We start from the raw sequence: 17413 nt of genomic DNA, 5'->3' as shown, positions 1-17413 counted from the left end.
TCTATCTGTAATTCTATATGTTGCGTTTGTTGGGATCCGATGAATAGAGAATACTTGTTATGTTGATTATCAAAGTTATATCTATGTGTTGTTTATGATCTTGCATGCTCTCCGTTACTAGTAGATGCCCTGGCCAAGTAGATGCTTGTAACTCCAAGAGGGAGTATTTATGCTCGATAGTGGGTTCATGCCTGCATTGACACAGGACATGTGAGAAAGTTCTAAGGTTGTGTTGTGCTGTTGCCACTAGGGATAAAACATTGATGCTATGTCTAAGGATGTAGTTGTTGATTACATTACGCACCATACTTAATGCAATTGTCTGTTGCTTTGCAACTTAATACTGGAAGGGGTTCGGATGATAACCTGAAGGTGGACTTTTTAGGCATAGATGCAGTTGGATGGCGGTCTATGTACTTTGTCGTAATGCCCAATTAAATCTCACTATACTCATCATGATATGTATGTGCATGGTCATGCTCTCTTTATTTGTCAATTGCCCAACTGTAATTTGTTCACCCAACATGCTGTTTGTCTTATGGGAGAGACACCTCTAGTGAATTGTGGACCCCGGTCCAATTCTCTTTACTGAAATACAATCTACTACAATACTGTTTTACTGTTTTCTGCAAACAATCATCTTCCACACAATACGGTTAATCCTTTGTTACAGCAAGCCGGTGAGATTGACAACCTCACTGTTTCGTTGGGGCAAAGTACTTTGGTTGTGTTGTGCAGGTTCCACGTTGGCGCCGGAATCCCTGGTGTTGCGCCGCACTACATCCCGCCGCCATCAACCTTCAACGTGCTTCTTGGCTCCTCCTGGTTCGATAAACCTTGGTTTCTTTCTGAGGGAAAACTTGCCGTTGTGCGCATCATACCTTCCTCTTGGGGTTCCCAACGAACGTGTGAGTTACACGCCATCATCTCCCCTAACGAAGATAAGATGGTTACTTGCTTAATATTTCATGTGCTTCTCTAATTACTAAGGATCTGAGAATTGGTGTTATCTTTTACTAATAGACTTCTATTATTATTATCCTTAATCTATTGTTGAAGTAACTAAAGTGGTTATGGTTCTTTTTATAGTTAACTTTGATTTTATGGGTGATTGGTTTCTCACCATATAAAATATAGAGTTTAACTCTAAGGTTTTCTTAGGTTCATTAATTTATGAAATATAGATATGGTAGGATTCTAATTGTGATCATCAAGTGGTTCACAAGTTAAGGTTGGGATATAAGTCTAGATTTGCTTACTAATGATCTCCCCATGATTTCACGTGATGAATAATATCTACTGATCATATAAGTGTTAGCATTTGGATTATACTCCTATTTCTCCAAAGCATGGTCATGGATTAGGCATGATCCACTTGTTCTAAATATCCTTACCTCAAGTTTTTAGGGTTTATGATCATCACTCAATTATAATGATCAAGGTTTGGCTTCTTAAGGTATCTCTTATGAACTTGGTTTCTCACTCCCAGTATCAAGTGTTGACTTGAATAGCTAGGGTATAGTACTTCTCTTATAATTCCTTAGGTGGACATGGTCATGGTTATCTCATTAGATTTATATCCCAGGAGAATTCCTGAGATAATTACTTATGATTCTTCTCAAGGAATGATGATATAATCATCCTGATGTTTGGTTAATTATCTCCCTAAGGTTCAAGTGTTGCCTCAACTACTTATGTGTAACTCCATAACTTGATCCCTCTCATATAAGAATAGTTATTCTAGGGTTTATGGTGTACTCCTAATATTTATTTAGGTAGCTAAGCTAAAGATTCAATTGTCTAACTTAATTGGATTAGTCCTATCCTTATTTCACTAATTCATGGATATAGTCTCATTCCATTTGGTATTTGGTTATCTCACCACTTCAAGATGAAATGGTTAATCTCCTAATACTTTAGTCCAAAGGTTGTCCTTAATTCTTAGATAGGTAAAGCTAATGTTGGTATGCTTGGTCTCTCTCTCATTTGGGAAAGGACTTTAGTACTAACCTAAGGTTAGGCTCCATAGAGAATGATGTGGTCACCAATATCTGTGATTACATACATGGATTCTCTTTCTAGGAAATATCTTGAATATCATCCTAAGGTTTCTCTTAAAGATGATAATTTAAATGCATGGATGTATATTCAAGGTTTAACTCAAGATTTGTTGATGCTTCTCTAATAATTATAATAGAACTCTCACCTCTCTAGGTTTGATTCTTAACTATTTGGAATAGAGAAGATATATATCTCTAGGGTTGATCTCCTTGTTATGTTTTCAAGACTAAAGTAGAATGAATACCATGAGGTTCATGGTAGGATCAAGGATTAGTTTAAGACATGGAAAATACAAGTGAAGAATAGTTTCTCCAATTAATGTTACTTGATTTCCAATTAAATGGATGTTCATATGTTATGGCAAGAAATTCCATATTATGATCTTTTATAAGATCAAGCAATTGATCGTTGAGTAAAGTGTTGTTGTGTTGATTATTAGTTCCATTTGATCTAACCCCTTAGATCAAATCATCTCTACCCAAAACAAGGTTTTATCAAAGTCACATTGAGGTTTATAGCGCTTGACTTGATGGGCTACTTCAATTTCACCAAGGTCAAGTGAAACTTCATTTACTGTGACTGTTTTACTTTAAAGCGCGAAAATTCCCCCGATTTTCTATGCATGAATGCAATGCACACATCTGTTTCCTCTATTTTTGTAACCCCAATACCTGGGATATTACACCTTCACACCAAGCAACAATGGTTCTCCTTCAAAGCAATATGGTAAAGCCCCAATGCAACATCAGAAGTTCCAGCACAGGCCATTGCCAGTGAACAAAGATCAGTGTCTTCACTGTCAGAAGACTGGGCACTACAAGAAAGACTGTCCTGCTTTTCTGAAAGAATTAATGAGAAAGAAAGGTAACAATTTAGTTTCCCTTGTAAATGAATCCCTGTATACACAGTTTTCGAAATCTACTTGGTGGATTGACTCAGGTGCAACTGTTCATGTTGCAAAAATTCTTTACAGGGATTCCATTCGACGAGGACTATGAAAAGAGGCGAAGGATGCGTTGAAGTCGCGAATGGAATTCAAGCAGAAGTTGAAGCTGTTGGCGACGTCCTCTTGGAGCTAGCTGATGGCTTAACTATTCTGCTTAGAGATGTCTTATTTGTTCCTTCTTTACATAGAAATTTAATAAGTGTATCGCGCTTGGATAAAGACAGTTATCAATGTTATTTTGGACATGGCAAATGTGCCATATGGTGTAATAATTCTTATGTTGGGGTTGCTTTACTCCATGATGAGCTTTATTTATTGTCCTTGCGTGAAAAAGTATTCTCTGTGTGTAAAGTGAATGAACAAATACCCTCGTCGGAAAAAGAAGGAAAGAAAAGAAAAAGAACTGATGAATCATCGAAATTATGGTACTGTCACCTAGGCCATATTTCGAGGGGGAGAATAGAAAGACTCGTTAAAAATGATATTCTTCCTCCATTAGAATTCTCAGACATAGAACAGTGCATCGATTGCATTAAAGGAAAATTTGTAAAGCAAATTAAAAAGGGTGCAAATCGAAGCACAGCAACACTAGAAATAATTCACACCGATATATGTGGACCATTTCCTGTGAAAAGTGTGGATGGCTATTGTGGGGACCTCGGACTAACGGTCCGAAATTCCATGTTATGTATACAGTTCACGATCCCATGATCAGTGCGCCGTGAACACATAACCGAACTGATATCAAATTACACCATCCAATTACAAAGCGGAATAAGAAAATTACAACATGGTCACATGACCGACAATTACATAATAGCCTCGAAGGGCCTAACTAAACATCAGAGTAGCATCATCACTTCAGCAGCGCAGTACCCAAGTCATCTGCCATAACCCTACAGGGAACTGACTGGGAAGACGTTCCTAGCTCGCATAGACATCGCCAACTACTTCTTCATCCATCGTGTTCCTCCAAGTCTGGCCAAGTAAATAGCCAGGGACAAAGCCGTGAGTACATTTGAATTGTACTCGCAAACCATCAAGAAGGTGATAACAATTCTAACTAAAGAAGACAAGAGAGGAAGAGTAGTTTCTCTTGTGGATATAGCATGTGGAAGAGAAGAGATGTTTTTGGTGGAGATAGCATCCCAACTTCTCAATCGAAGGGGGGACACTCCAAGAATTTATCTAAGACATCTCTATATCTCTATTGAAGAAGAGTTCCTCTACATGAAAACACTAGGAAGGGTCACCCCATCTTGTTTCATTTTCCTCAACCATCTCCACATGGTCGGCACAACATCTTTCCCGTACCCTTCCGGTACTTTCAACACACGCATTTCCTTTGGAAATCATTTTCAAAACCAAAACTCGACACAGCTTGGTAACGGCCATCCCAACCGTCCATGACCGCGGACGCGGCTATTCGAATAGTTTTGACTCTGCAGAGTTTGCACACTTTCACCACAACTATCCGGATACCTATCGTGTGGGCATCATCCCCGCATAACGACATATGCCACGACGGATACCCAGACATAACCTTTCGCCCATTCGACTTAACACAAGGTCCTACCCTATGGAGTATGTACCTCCCCGGCACCGTGGCAGCTCACCTCCTTTTTGAGCGTGGCTCCACCGCCAAGCCAGGAGACCCATAGTGTCTTCCGGACGGGTCAGCCCCGAAGGCCTCCCGTTATACTATTGTCCCAACCTCGACAACCCGGACTCGGGGGTAACCGTACCCTTGTATAGTTGTGCGGTGCCTCATGCTAAGAAGAACAAACGTCAAGTTAAGCCCCGTGCCCACGTTGGAGTAGCTATGGTTGCGCTGTTTAGTTGTTCCGGGCGAATACAAAGAGCCATGTGTCGTTTTTCTCAAAAACCCAAGTTACACACACTTTCCTCTTTCCAACCATCTTTGTCAAGATCCTTTCCTTTCATAAACCATACGCTTGGGTAAGATTGCCTCACCCAAGGTTTTCATAAACATTTACAACAAGGTAAACCTTGAGGGGTTCCCAACCTAAAGTTTCATGAGTTGAACTAATACAACACTATGGCCGAGATGAGGGTCATCACGCCATTGAGGGTATGAAAAAGAGGTATTGGAGTGGATCATACTTGCTTGAGCTAAGCATGTATTATGACAACACAAGAGGAAATATACTTTCAGATTTGTGGTGCTATCTAACCCAATCAATAGATAGGGATGAGAATTGACCAACACCAACACCATTAAGGGAATCAGGCATACTCATCACAATTTGAGAATACACCAAAAACATGGTATTGATACCTCTACACTAGAAGGGGGTGTAGTGTGAATCTTGTCCCGAGGTGGAACATATTCAAGCTAAATATAGAAAACAAATTGGATAGCAATGTCCATGATACCATACACCCAACCAATTACCAAGACCTTGACAAGATAAAACTACTAGAGGTACCATGCTTGCATCCAAGCATATATGACACCAATATGGAGATCATCACACATAGAACCAAGATGCTATTGATAGCACAAGATGACATCCAAAGAGACATCATATCAGAGATCAAAAGATGGCTTGCCTTGGCTTATTTGTCCCTGGACTTCTTCAACTTCATCAAAATAAGAATCCCGTCAATATAAATAAAATCCTTGTCCGAACCACTTCTTCTTCTTCTTCTCCGGAATTGTTCGCATCTATCGTCGGAAAATATAAAAGGAACACAATCAAACACATTGCATCAACAAGACAACATTCATCAATCAACAACTAACCATGCAGCCAAGGTATAACATACTAAGGACCTATAGATACCACAAAACAACTTTAAGAGTTTTAGTTTAGAAAACCCCATTTATTTACCTAGTAAAGGTATGAGTGCATCACAACTTAGCAATTGCCTCTCTCGGGTATCACCATGGTATAAACCAAATATCCCCTGGTAGATAACATCCTAAAGAGGACAAGTGCATTAGTTTGACATCAAATACATTCACAAAGCATTTTCAAACATTTTTGGAAAAGTAGAAAACAGTTTTCCTAACTTAATTTGTTCCCATAACACTACAACCAAAATAGAAAGCAAACCATATTCCACATCATTTGGAAACTTAAGCAAGACAAAAGAGCTAATGTTAGGTTGCAGAGGTTTTGTTTTGCAAGCATAAAACAAAGGTTGACCACCTCTACTAAAAAGAGTTGGTCAAGGGTTTTAGATAAACCGAAAAGTTTTGTTTCAACAATGCATGTCACACATAAACATTACTAACAGCAACACATATGTATGAACAGAGACTAATAATATTTTTCCTAGATAGCCAATACTAATACAAGACTAACCCAATTGGAATCACCCAAAAATATTAAACCTACAATTTTAGGAATTTCTTTGAATCTGACTGTACAGAAAACAAGATCTGTAAGCCATAAATCGTAGAAAAATCCTAAAAATATGAGGCCACTGGCATTTGAAAGATATTTAAACAGAGATTCACACACAATTGGATTTGGGTTCAAATTGTTTCTGAAACTCTCACAAATGGATTTACAAGTTTACTGCATGTTTTCACCATTTGCTTTAACTATGGAGTTGCAGAACAGATAAAGGTTTGAAACTTGTTTGAGATGATTAAGAAAACATTCAGTAATCCTACAGAATTCGAATCACTCAATTAGGTTCAAAAATGGATTTTTGATGAATTAAAATCTAACAGCAATGTCTGCAGAACACACAGAACAAGTTTAATTCGCCAGAAATCATACACAAATCACAAAAATATGAGGTATGCTGCATCTGAAAGGTATTGAATAGGTGGTTCTTACCCAGTTTGTTTCATTCAAAAATTAGTTTCCAAGCTCCTGGTTTAATTCGACAAAGTCAGATCTGACCAGATCTTGATCTGCGAACCATTTCAGTTTCAGGAGGTCAATCGAAGTGAAACCACCGCCAAAATGAAGGTACGAGAGAGGGCTTTCAACCGCAGTTGAGTTTGCTCAAAAAGGTTTTGTAAAACGGAAGAAATCTCACAAACAGTGATTCTGCATGTTTGCAGAACTTTATTTACCATGCAAAATCCGTAACGAATTTGAGGATGAGACCAACGCCAAGTTGTAGATCCTTTCAATACCTATCTGTAGAACTTTGAATCACTCGATTTGGATCTGCACACAAGATTTGGCGGATTTTACAAGTTCGTACAAGAATCTGAAACAGCAAGATACAGAAATTACTGCAAGGTTTTGGACGAACTTTGCTCAAGAACTTCAGATCTGAGGATAGCTCAACCTTCTCCATGCTTGGACTAACATGCACCTGCATCAAGATCCAATCTTGTGAGAGGGGAGAAGAGAAAGGGAGCTGGATTCGTCAAAGGTTAGGGGAGAAGAGAGTGAGAGAGATGCTCTCATGGTGAGGATGAGCTTGAGGAAGGAGGGGAGCTCCATCTTGGTGGCTTTCCATGGCCATGGCCGGCCATGCAAGCAAGGGGCAGCAGCATTTCGTGGGGAAGTGGTGGAGGAGAGTTTGAGGGAGTGGAGGAAGAGAAATGAGAGCCAAAGGTGAAGGGGGTGGCCGGCCAAGCTCTTTATATAGAGGGAGAGGGGTGGCTGCCTCCTTTTTTGATTGGCCAAGGTGGGTGGCTGCCCATTTAATTGTTGGGGTAGTTGGGAGGCAAGGCTTGCAAGAGAAGAAAATGAGGAGCACAATGGCTGGCCAAAATTGTCATGCCAACACAATGGCCGGCTCCATTTTTGCCAAACACAAGTGAACAATGAGAGAGGTGCACAACATTCACGTGTATAGACCAAGGCATGATGTTGAGAAGATAATGTCAATGAGTGACTTTGATAATGATAAAAATAGGAGTATATGCATATAGATAAAAAAGGGGTATGAAGGTGACATGTGCCATGAGAATAATCTTCACCACTTTGGTGGAGACCAACTTATGATGAAGATAGTTCCCAAGGTAGAGTTAATGAATAGAAGTTTTCATTTGAATTCAAACTTGGAAATATTGGGGTTGACCACATGCAACAATGCATGAGCATGTCAAGGTAGATGGGATGGTGATGGTGGCTTAGCCAATGATAGAGCAGGATTAAGAGAGATGGTGAGTGAAGTATCCATATACTCACAAGGATGAATATATTGACATAAATCATCAATTTATGAGATCAAGGTGATGATGGGAGAGAATATAAAGTACTCTATAATGAGAGGTCAATTGGAAGTGGTTTGAGAGTATCAAATGATTATCCATTTGATCAAGAATTGGAGGATGGAGGGGATACAATGTGGTGGATCAGAGATGTGCATAAGATGTGCAAGGGTTGCCATTTGAAAAAGAGTTTAATTGAAAGGTATGGGACACACCTCAATTGTCTAGAGACAATTGGGAATGAACCCAAGTGAAATGGAATCTTGAAGATGTTGGGAGAAAACTAGTTGGAACATAGGAGTTCAAAATATTCTACTTACTTTCTCAAGTAAAGTAGAGTTTTCTCAATTTTAAAGTAAACAAGAAATGGTATAGGTACCATAAACAAGCCTTTTGTTAAAAACAAAGCAAAATAGTGAGTAGTGTTTTAGAAATCAGTGCTTGGTAGAAATGGGATGAAAAACAAAACCCATTTCAGTTCTTTGTTTTCTTTGAAGAAATATCTTGAAAAGATTTAATAAAACTAGAGGTAGTTTTGTGATCAAAACTAGAGAAGGAAAACTGTAGGATTTTTGAGAAAGAGAACTAATTTAGGGAGAAGTGTTCTCAAGGGTAGATGATCCCAAGTTTTGAATTAAGTAGGATTGAGCTATCTTGTACCACAAAGAGGAAGATCATGATGGCACACTCATGTTATCATTAGAAGAAGAGCTTGATGTAGTAAGAAGGAAAACAATTCCTCCTAAGCCACACATGTGTTTTATTGGGTGAGTTGCTGGTTTAACCACTAGAGGTGTTGTTCTTCAGGGTAGCTCAAGACAAAACTCAACAAGAAATCAAGACAATACATCTACCAACAGATCAAGGCAATTCATCACAACAAACAGATCAAGGCAATTCATCTAATTAGTCTTTAGAAAAAGTTTTTGTTCCCCCTAATTTTTGCAATAAGGACAACTAATCAAGGTTGCAAAAGTTGGGGTGTTACAGCTATGATTCGTTCATAGAATTCACGGATGACTACTCCCGATATGGTTATATTTATCCAATAAAAGAAAGAACAGAAGCGTTGGATAAATTCAAAATATTCAAAGCTGAAGTTGAAAATCAGCATGATAAAAGAATAAAGATAGTCAGGTCTGATCGTGGAGGGGAGTACTATGGTCGACATACTCCATATGGCCAAGTCCCTGGACCTTTTGCAAGGTTCCTACAGGAGACTGGAATAGACGCCCTGTACTCGATGCCGAGCGAACCTTAGCAGAATGGGGTAGCTGAAAGGCGCAACCGTACCCTTATGGATATGGTGCGCAGTATGATGAGCTATTCCACCCTACCATTGGGATTGTGGATTGAGGCGTTAAAAACCGCTATTCACATTCTAAACAGAGTACCAAGCAAATCGGTGCCCAAAACGTCGTATGAGCTATGGACAGGGAGAGTGCCTTCTCTAAACCACCTGAAAGTGTGGGGGAGTCCTGCTGAGGCCAAAGTATTCAATTCAAATATCGCAAAGTTAGATACCAAAACAGTCAGCTGCCATTTTATTGGCTATCCTGAAAAGTCAAAAGGTTACCGTTTCTATTGTCCAGAGAAATATACAAAGTTTGTGGAAACGAGACATGCTGTCTTCTTAGAAGACGTAATGATGAGGGGGAGCATGGTAGCTCGGAAAATTGATCTTGAGGAGAAGAGGGTGCATGCACCTAATCCGATGACTCAGGAGCCATTTTTTGCGCTACCATGTGCACCTATACCGACGATCCCTGCGATTGTGGTGCAAGCGCCTGTTGTGACTCCACCCATGACAACGATGTGTGAAAATTCGGAACCTGTCCGTCAGGAGCCGAATGAACCATTTGTTGAGCATGAAAGGGAGCAACAACAGGCACCTCCAGAAGCTGAGCCACAAGTTGAGGAACAGAATGCTCAAGAGAATGTGGCCCCTAGAAGGTCTACAAGAGCTAGAAAATCAGCCATTTCGACTGATTACAAAGTTTACAACACAGAAAAAGTTCATATGGAAGGTGATCCCACTTCATAAGAAGAAACCATGAGAAGCCCAGATTCATCAAAGTGGGTGGAGGCCATGAAAGACGAAATGAGATCGATGAGTGCCAACCATGGTTGGGACCTAAAGAATATTCCTAAAGGAGCCAAAACAGTGGGCTGCTGATACGTCCAAAACGTATCCACTTTCCCGAACACTTTTGCTATTGTTTTGCCTCTAATTTGTGTATTTTGGATGCAACTAACACGGACTAACGCTGTTTTCAGCAGAACTGTTCTGGTGTCTCGTTTTTGTGCAGAAATCCAACTTTCAGGAAAAACCTCGGGATTTTGACAGAAGGCCCTATTTTCCCAGAAAACTCACAGAGCCAGAAGGGCAAGTCAGGTGGAGGCCCGAGGGCCCCACACCCTAGGGCGGCGCGGCCCAGGAGGGGGGCGCGCGGCCCTAGTGTGTGGCCCCCTCGGCTGGCCCCCGATGCCCTCCTTCGGACTACTTATCGCCCTCGACCTAAAAACGCACGGGGATAAGTCGAAGTCGCCAGAAACCCTCCAGAACGCCGCCACATCGCGAAACTCCATCTCGGGAGCCAGAAGTCTCCGTTCTGGCACTCCGCCGGGACGGGGAATTGGAGGAGATCATCGCCGCCATCACCACCGACGCCTCTACATCAACCAGCCATGTTTCCCCCATCCATGTGTGAGTAATTCCCCCGCTGTAGGCTGAAGGGGATGGTAGGGATTGGATGAGATTGGTCATGTAATAGTGTAAGATTGTTAGGACATAGTGCCTAGTGTCCATAATTGGTACTTTGATGATATTGTTGCAACTTGTTATGCTTAATGCTTGTCACTAGGGCCCGAGTGCCATGATCTCAGATCTGAACATGTTATTGTTTCATCATGATATTCATTGTTTATGGTCTTACCTGCAAGTTGTATACACATGTCGCTGTCCGGAACCAATGGCCCCGAAGTGACAGAAATCGGGACAACCGGAGGGGATGGTAGTGATGTGAGGATCACATGTGTTCACGGAGTGTTAATGCTTTGCTCCAGTACTCTATTAAAAGGAGTACCTTAATATCCAGTAGATTCCCTTGAGGCCCGGCTGCCACCGGCTGGTAGGACAAAAGATGTTGTGCAAGTTTCTCATTGCGAGCACGTACGACTATAATTGGAACACATGCCTATTGATTGCTTTGTACTTAGACACCGTTTTATTATTATCTGCAAATGCCCTGCTTGATTGTTACATGAGTTTCTCTCATCCATGCAACGCCCGTTATCCGTCCCCGTGCCTACAGTATTTTAATCCTGCTGTTTACTATATTCACTACTGCTGTCTCTGTTACTCTGCTGCTGTTATTTTACTACTGCTACTGCTATAAAACTGTTACTACTGATAAACTCTTGCGAGCAAGTCTGTTTCCAGGTGCAGCTGAATTGACAACTCCGTTGTTAAGGCTTTCAAGTATTCTTTGTCTCCCCTTGTGTCGAATCAATAAATTGGGTTTTACTACCCGCGAAGACTGCTGCGATCCCCTATACTTGTGGGTCATCAAGACTGTTTTCTGGCGCCGTTGCCGGGGAGCATAGCTTTATTTGGAAGTTCACTTGGATTGATATTGTTCGCTGCAAATTCTCCATCATGGGTAAACCTCGCGATCCTAAAGTCGCCATATTACCATCCACTACAAGAAAAGGTACAACTCTGAGTACCTCTGCTGCTCTTGATTCACCATCTGTGATTGATAAACTTGTTTCACCACCACATGCTTCACATGCTGGTACTTCTGCTGAATCTGAAAACTCTTATGATATTGATAATGTTTCTGCTGTGCTTGATGATAGTGGTTCATTGGGATCTTTTCTAGATGCTACAATTGCTAGGTCTAGACAAATTGAAAATGCTGAAACTCCTAATGCTACTACACCTGTTAATTCACCTGAACTTGATTATTCTAGTGATGATCCTAATGAAGATTATGTGGAGCTTAATGATGATTTAATTAATAGATGCAATGCTACTGCTGATGCAAGTAAAATTAAAAAGTTTCTCACACAATATACTGTTAGACATAAGTTATCTCCTGATCCTAAATTTGCCACATCTCCTATATGCATTAAGGATAAAGATTATGATTTTTCTCTTGATCTATCTCATATAGATATTGTAGAGAAAGCACCCTTTTGTGGTACTGAAAAAGAAAGTGCTGTAGAACACATGATTGAACTTTCTTCTATGAGTAGTTTGTTTTCTGATGATATCAAGATGCGTACTTATTTTGTCGCTAAATTTTTTCCTTTCTCATTAAAGGATGATGCTAAAACTTGGTATAATAATTTGCCTCCTGGTTCTATTAAAAATCCAACTGATTTGCGTGATGTTTTCTTTCGAAAATACTTTCCTGCTAGTGCTCAACATGTTGCTTTACAGAGAATTTATAGATTTGACCAGGGAGATGAAGAGAAATTGCCTGAGGCTTGGGCAAGATTTTGTTCTCTTATCAGAGCTCGACCTGGACATGATTTAGAAAAGAATGATTTACTTGATATATTTTATAGTGGACTAACCATTGAGTCTAGGGCATATTTGGATAGTTGTGCTGGTTGTGTTTTCAGGAAAAGAACTCCAGACGAAGCTGAAGAATTATTGGCTAAAATAGACCGGAATCATGATGATTGGACTACGCCAGAACCAACCCCGACACCAATATTGAAGAAGAGGGGTATGATTAAATTAAATGATGAAGATATGAGGGAAGCCAAGAAGTCTCTCAAGGAGAAAGGTATTAAATCTGAAGATGTGAAGAATCTACCTCCCATAGAAGATATATGTGAGATAATTCCCCCTGCATCCATGATTGAGGTAAATTCCCTTCAGCGCTTTACTAGGGAAGATATTCCGTATTCAAAACCTCCTGCGCAATGCTTAGATGAGTTTGATAATTATATTGTTAAGCAAGAAAATTTTAATATGAGAGTAGAGAATCATCTAATGGAAAATTCTCGAGCTATTAGTGAATTGCATGATATTGTAGAGAGAACCTCCAATGATGTTAAGATGCTTGTTAAACATTTTCATATGGTTCAAACTCAAATTGATCAACTCACTAAAGTGCAAAATGACTTATTGGGAAATAATTCTAAAGAAAAACATGCTTATGAAGTAACAACTAGAGGTGGTGTTTCTACCCAGGATCCTCTATATCCTGAAGGGCATCCCAAAAGAGTTGAACAAGATTCTCAACAAACTAAAACTAGTGCTCCATCAAAGAAAAAGAAAAAGAAACATAAAAATGTTGTAGAATCCTCTGAACCTGTTAATGATCCTAATAGTATTTCTATTTCTGATGCTGAAACTAAAAGTGGTAATGAACATGATAAAGATAATGATAAGAATGATGCTTCTGATAAAGAAGAGGTTGAAGAAGAACCTGAAAAGCATGCTAAAAATAAAAAGTACACTAAAGAAGATTTTATTGCTGACAAACATGGTAATGAAAGAGAACCTTGGGTTCAAAAGCAAATGCCTTTTCCTGCTAAGAAACTAAAATCAAAGGATGAAGAACACTATAATAAATTTTGTGATTGGATCAAACCTTTATTCTTGCAAATCCCTTTGACTGATGCTATTAAATTGCCTCCTTATTCAAAGTATATGAAAGATATTGTCACTAACAAAAGGAAAATTCCTAATGAGGAGATTTCCACTATGCTTGCTAATTACTCTTTCAATGGTAAGGTTCCAAAGAAGCTTGGCGACCCAGGTATTCCAACTATTCCTTGTTCAATTAAGAATAATTATGTTAGAACTGCTCTATGTGATTTGGGAGCGGGTGTTAGCGTTATGCCTTTTTCTATTTATAAGAGACTTTATTTAGATAAGTTGATACCGACTGATATATCTTTGCAAATGGCTGATAAATCTACTGCTATTCCTGTTGGTATATGTGAGGATGTTCCTGTTCAAGTTACTAATAACTGCTTGATATTAACTGATTTTGTTGTGTTGGAAATGTCTGAAGATGATAATATGTCTATTATTCTCGGGAGACCTTTTCTTAACACCGCAGGGGCTGTTATTGATTGCAATAAAGGAAAGGTTACTTTCAATGTTGATGATAAGGAGCATACCGTCTATTTCCCCAAGAGAATTGAAAAAGCATGTGGAGTTAATACAATTTCTAATGTGAGAACTATCAAAGTTGGAACTATTGATTGTCCTATATATGAGCCTAAAGAAGAATATCAAACTCTTGTGATTGGATCCTGATGGCGTGTAACTCACACGTTCGTTGGGAACCCCAAGAGGAAGGTATGATGCGCACAGCAGCAAGTTTTCCCTCAGAAAGAAACCAAGGTTTATCGAACCAGGAGGAGCCAAGAAGCACGTTGAAGGTTGATGGCGGCGGGATGTAGTGCGGCGCAACACCAGAGATTCCGGCGCCAACGTGGAACCTGCACAACACAAACCAAGTACTTTGCCCCAACGAAACAGTGAGGTTGTCAATCTCACCGGCTTGCTGTAACAAAGGATTAACCGTATTGTGTGGAAGATGATTGTTTGCAGAAAACAGTAAAACAAGTATTGCAGTAGATTGTATTTCAGTAAAGAGAATTGGACCGGGGTCCATAGTTCACTAGAGGTGTCTCTCCCATAAGATAAAAGCATGTTGGGTGAACAAATTACAGTCGGGCAATTGACAAATAGAGAGAGCATAACAATGCACATACATGTCATGATAAATATAGTGAGATTTAATTGGGCATTACGACAAAGTACATAGACCGCTATCCAGCATGCATCTATGCCTAAAAAGTCCACCTTCAGGTTATCATCCGAACCCCCTCCAGTATTAAGTTGCTAACAACAGACAATTGCATTAAGTATTGCGTGTAATGTAATCAATAACTACATCCTTAGACATAGCATCAATGTTTTATCCCTAGTGGCAACAGCACATCCATAGTCTTAGAACTTTCATCCTTGTCCCAGTTCACGGAGACATGAACCCACTATCGAGCATAAATACTCCCTCTTGGAGTTACTAGCATCAACTTGGCCAGAGCCTCTACTAATAACGGAGAGCATGCAAGATCATAAACAACACATAGGTAATAACTTGATAATTAACATAACATAGTATTCTCTATCCATCGGATCCCGACAAACACAACATATAGTATTACAGATAGATGATCTTGATCATGTTAGGTAGCTCACAAGATCCAACAATGAAGCACAATGAGGAGAAGACAACCATCTAGCTACTGCTATGGACCCATAGTCCAGGGGTGAACTACTCACTCATCACTCCGGAGGCGACCATGGCGGCGTAGAGTCCTCCGGGAGATGAATCCCCTCTCCGGCAGGGTGCCGGAGGAGATCTCCAGAATCCCCCGAGATGGGATTGGCGGCAGCGGTGTCTCAGTAAGGTTTTCCGTATCGTGGCTCTCGGTACTGGGGGTTTCGCGACGGAGGCTTTAAGTAGGCGGAAGGGCAGGTCAATAGGCAGCACGAGGGGCCCACACTACAGGCCGGCGCGGCCAGGGCTTGGGCCGCGCCGCCCTGTAGTCTGGCCACCTCGTTGCCCCACTTCGTCTCCTCTTCGGTCTTCTGGAAGCTTCGTGGCAAAATAGGACCCTGGGCGTTGATTTCGTCCAATTCCGAGAATATTTCTTTACTAGGATTTCTGAAACCAAAAACAGCAGAAAACAGCAACTGGCACTTCGGCATCTTGTTAATAGGTTAGTTCCAGAAAATGCACGAATATGACATAAAGTGTGCATAAAACATGTAGATATCATCAATAATGTGGCATGGAACACAAGAAATTATCGATACGTCGGAGACGTATCAGATCCATATCAATACAATTCAAGGTAACATGATTGATTTGAGGTTTATTTCTTCTTATGCTATGTAAAATTTATTTGGTGGCAAGACTTGATCAACCTTGTTAACAAATACTTTTTATATGCATAGAGGAGGTAAACAACATCTCTTTCTTCCTCCACTTTCTCTAGTTGCTATAGCACTTCTATTTTGCAAAGTTCCTTAGTTATTTAGAGATTTCAAAAAATTTCCTGGCCAGTAATAATAAACTTAATACCCAGAAATGTGCATTTTTCAAAGTTTTCAAAAATTCACAAAAATTATACCGTTGGTCCTATTTTTCGACGAGGCACCTGGGAGCACCTGGGGATGACCAGTGGGGCACTCCAGGGTGGCACCCCACAGGCTGGCGCGGCCAGCAAGGGGGGCGCGCCACCCTGGTGTGTGGGCCCCCCTTTACCCCACTTTAGCATCTCTTCCTCTCACACTCTTCTCTCTCCCGAAAAAATCGACACCAGCTTCCTCTCACTCGTGTTTTTGCTCAAGAACTCCAGATTTCTCGATCTCTTTGCTCAGCCCAGATTTCTGTCTGAAATTTGGCACATTTGCTTTTCGGTATGTGACTCCTTCGATTATCCAAGTAGAATTTTGTTTGGTGGAGTATATCTTGCATATTTTGCTGCTGTAGGTAACATGTTTAGTGGGCTTGCATGCTTGTTCTAAGTGGTAGAAACTAGTTTTGATGCATGATTAGTACTCTAGCAAGTTCCTATGGTAGTTTCCCTCAATTATATGTCACCAAATCAAGTTTTATATTGTTTGTTGAAAAATTTCAGAAAAGGGGAATGGACAACTTTAACTTTGGAGAAGTGTTCCAAGGGGAGACAACAAGCACGGGGAGGCCCTCTAGGTCATCCACCCGATGCAGGCCATCCTACAATGAGGATCTCATCGCACCAAGCTTCGCACCCGAGGAGGACAATGGAGTCCCCAACGCTGCATCCTTTCCATGCTATGACTTTTTGAGTAATGCAGGGTTGTTAGATGATTTCTTTACCCTCGTCGGTAGGGCAAGTTTGACCACCTATGTGGGAGATGAGAGTGAGCAATACTACACGCTCACTAAAATCTTTGTGGAGAGCTTCAAGTTCAACAATAAGCACTTTCACCCAACAGTTTCATTCAAGATCTATGGTAAACCTATTACTATGACGTTGGAAAATTTTTGTGCTGCATTGGGTATTGTCCCTGTAGGTACAGCAAGGAAGATCGAGGACAACCCAAGGGAATTGTTGGAGCTCTATCGAGGGATCACCAATGATGATTGTCGCACCATCTAGCGTGGCAAGATAAGAAACATTCAACTCTCCGCCATTAAGTATTTTGCTTATTACATTGGTACTAG

The 17413-nt window shown here is 40.5% G+C and overlaps 1 long non-coding RNA gene and 1 pseudogene across 1 annotated transcript; one reads left to right on the top strand and one right to left on the bottom strand.

Annotated features, from left to right (window-relative positions):
- The window catches only part of LOC139832696 (uncharacterized), a 39606-nt pseudogene extending 36525 nt beyond the window's left edge, over positions 1–3081 (top strand).
- Positions 3082–5780: 2699 nt separating this feature from the next.
- LOC127309139 (uncharacterized) lies at positions 5781–7516 on the bottom strand. The gene is made up of 4 exons (XR_007856959.2): positions 7250–7516; positions 7065–7161; positions 6823–6899; positions 5781–5953 (listed from the first exon to the last, which is right to left on the bottom strand). It is a non-coding gene; the product is annotated as an uncharacterized lncRNA (long non-coding RNA).
- Between the last annotated feature and the right edge of the window lie 9897 nt (positions 7517–17413).

Source organism: Lolium perenne, chromosome 6 (genome assembly GCF_019359855.2).
Source record: "Lolium perenne isolate Kyuss_39 chromosome 6, Kyuss_2.0, whole genome shotgun sequence".
Lineage (NCBI taxonomy): Eukaryota > Viridiplantae > Streptophyta > Magnoliopsida > Poales > Poaceae > Lolium > Lolium perenne.
This window is presented reverse-complemented; position numbering and strand designations above follow the sequence as displayed.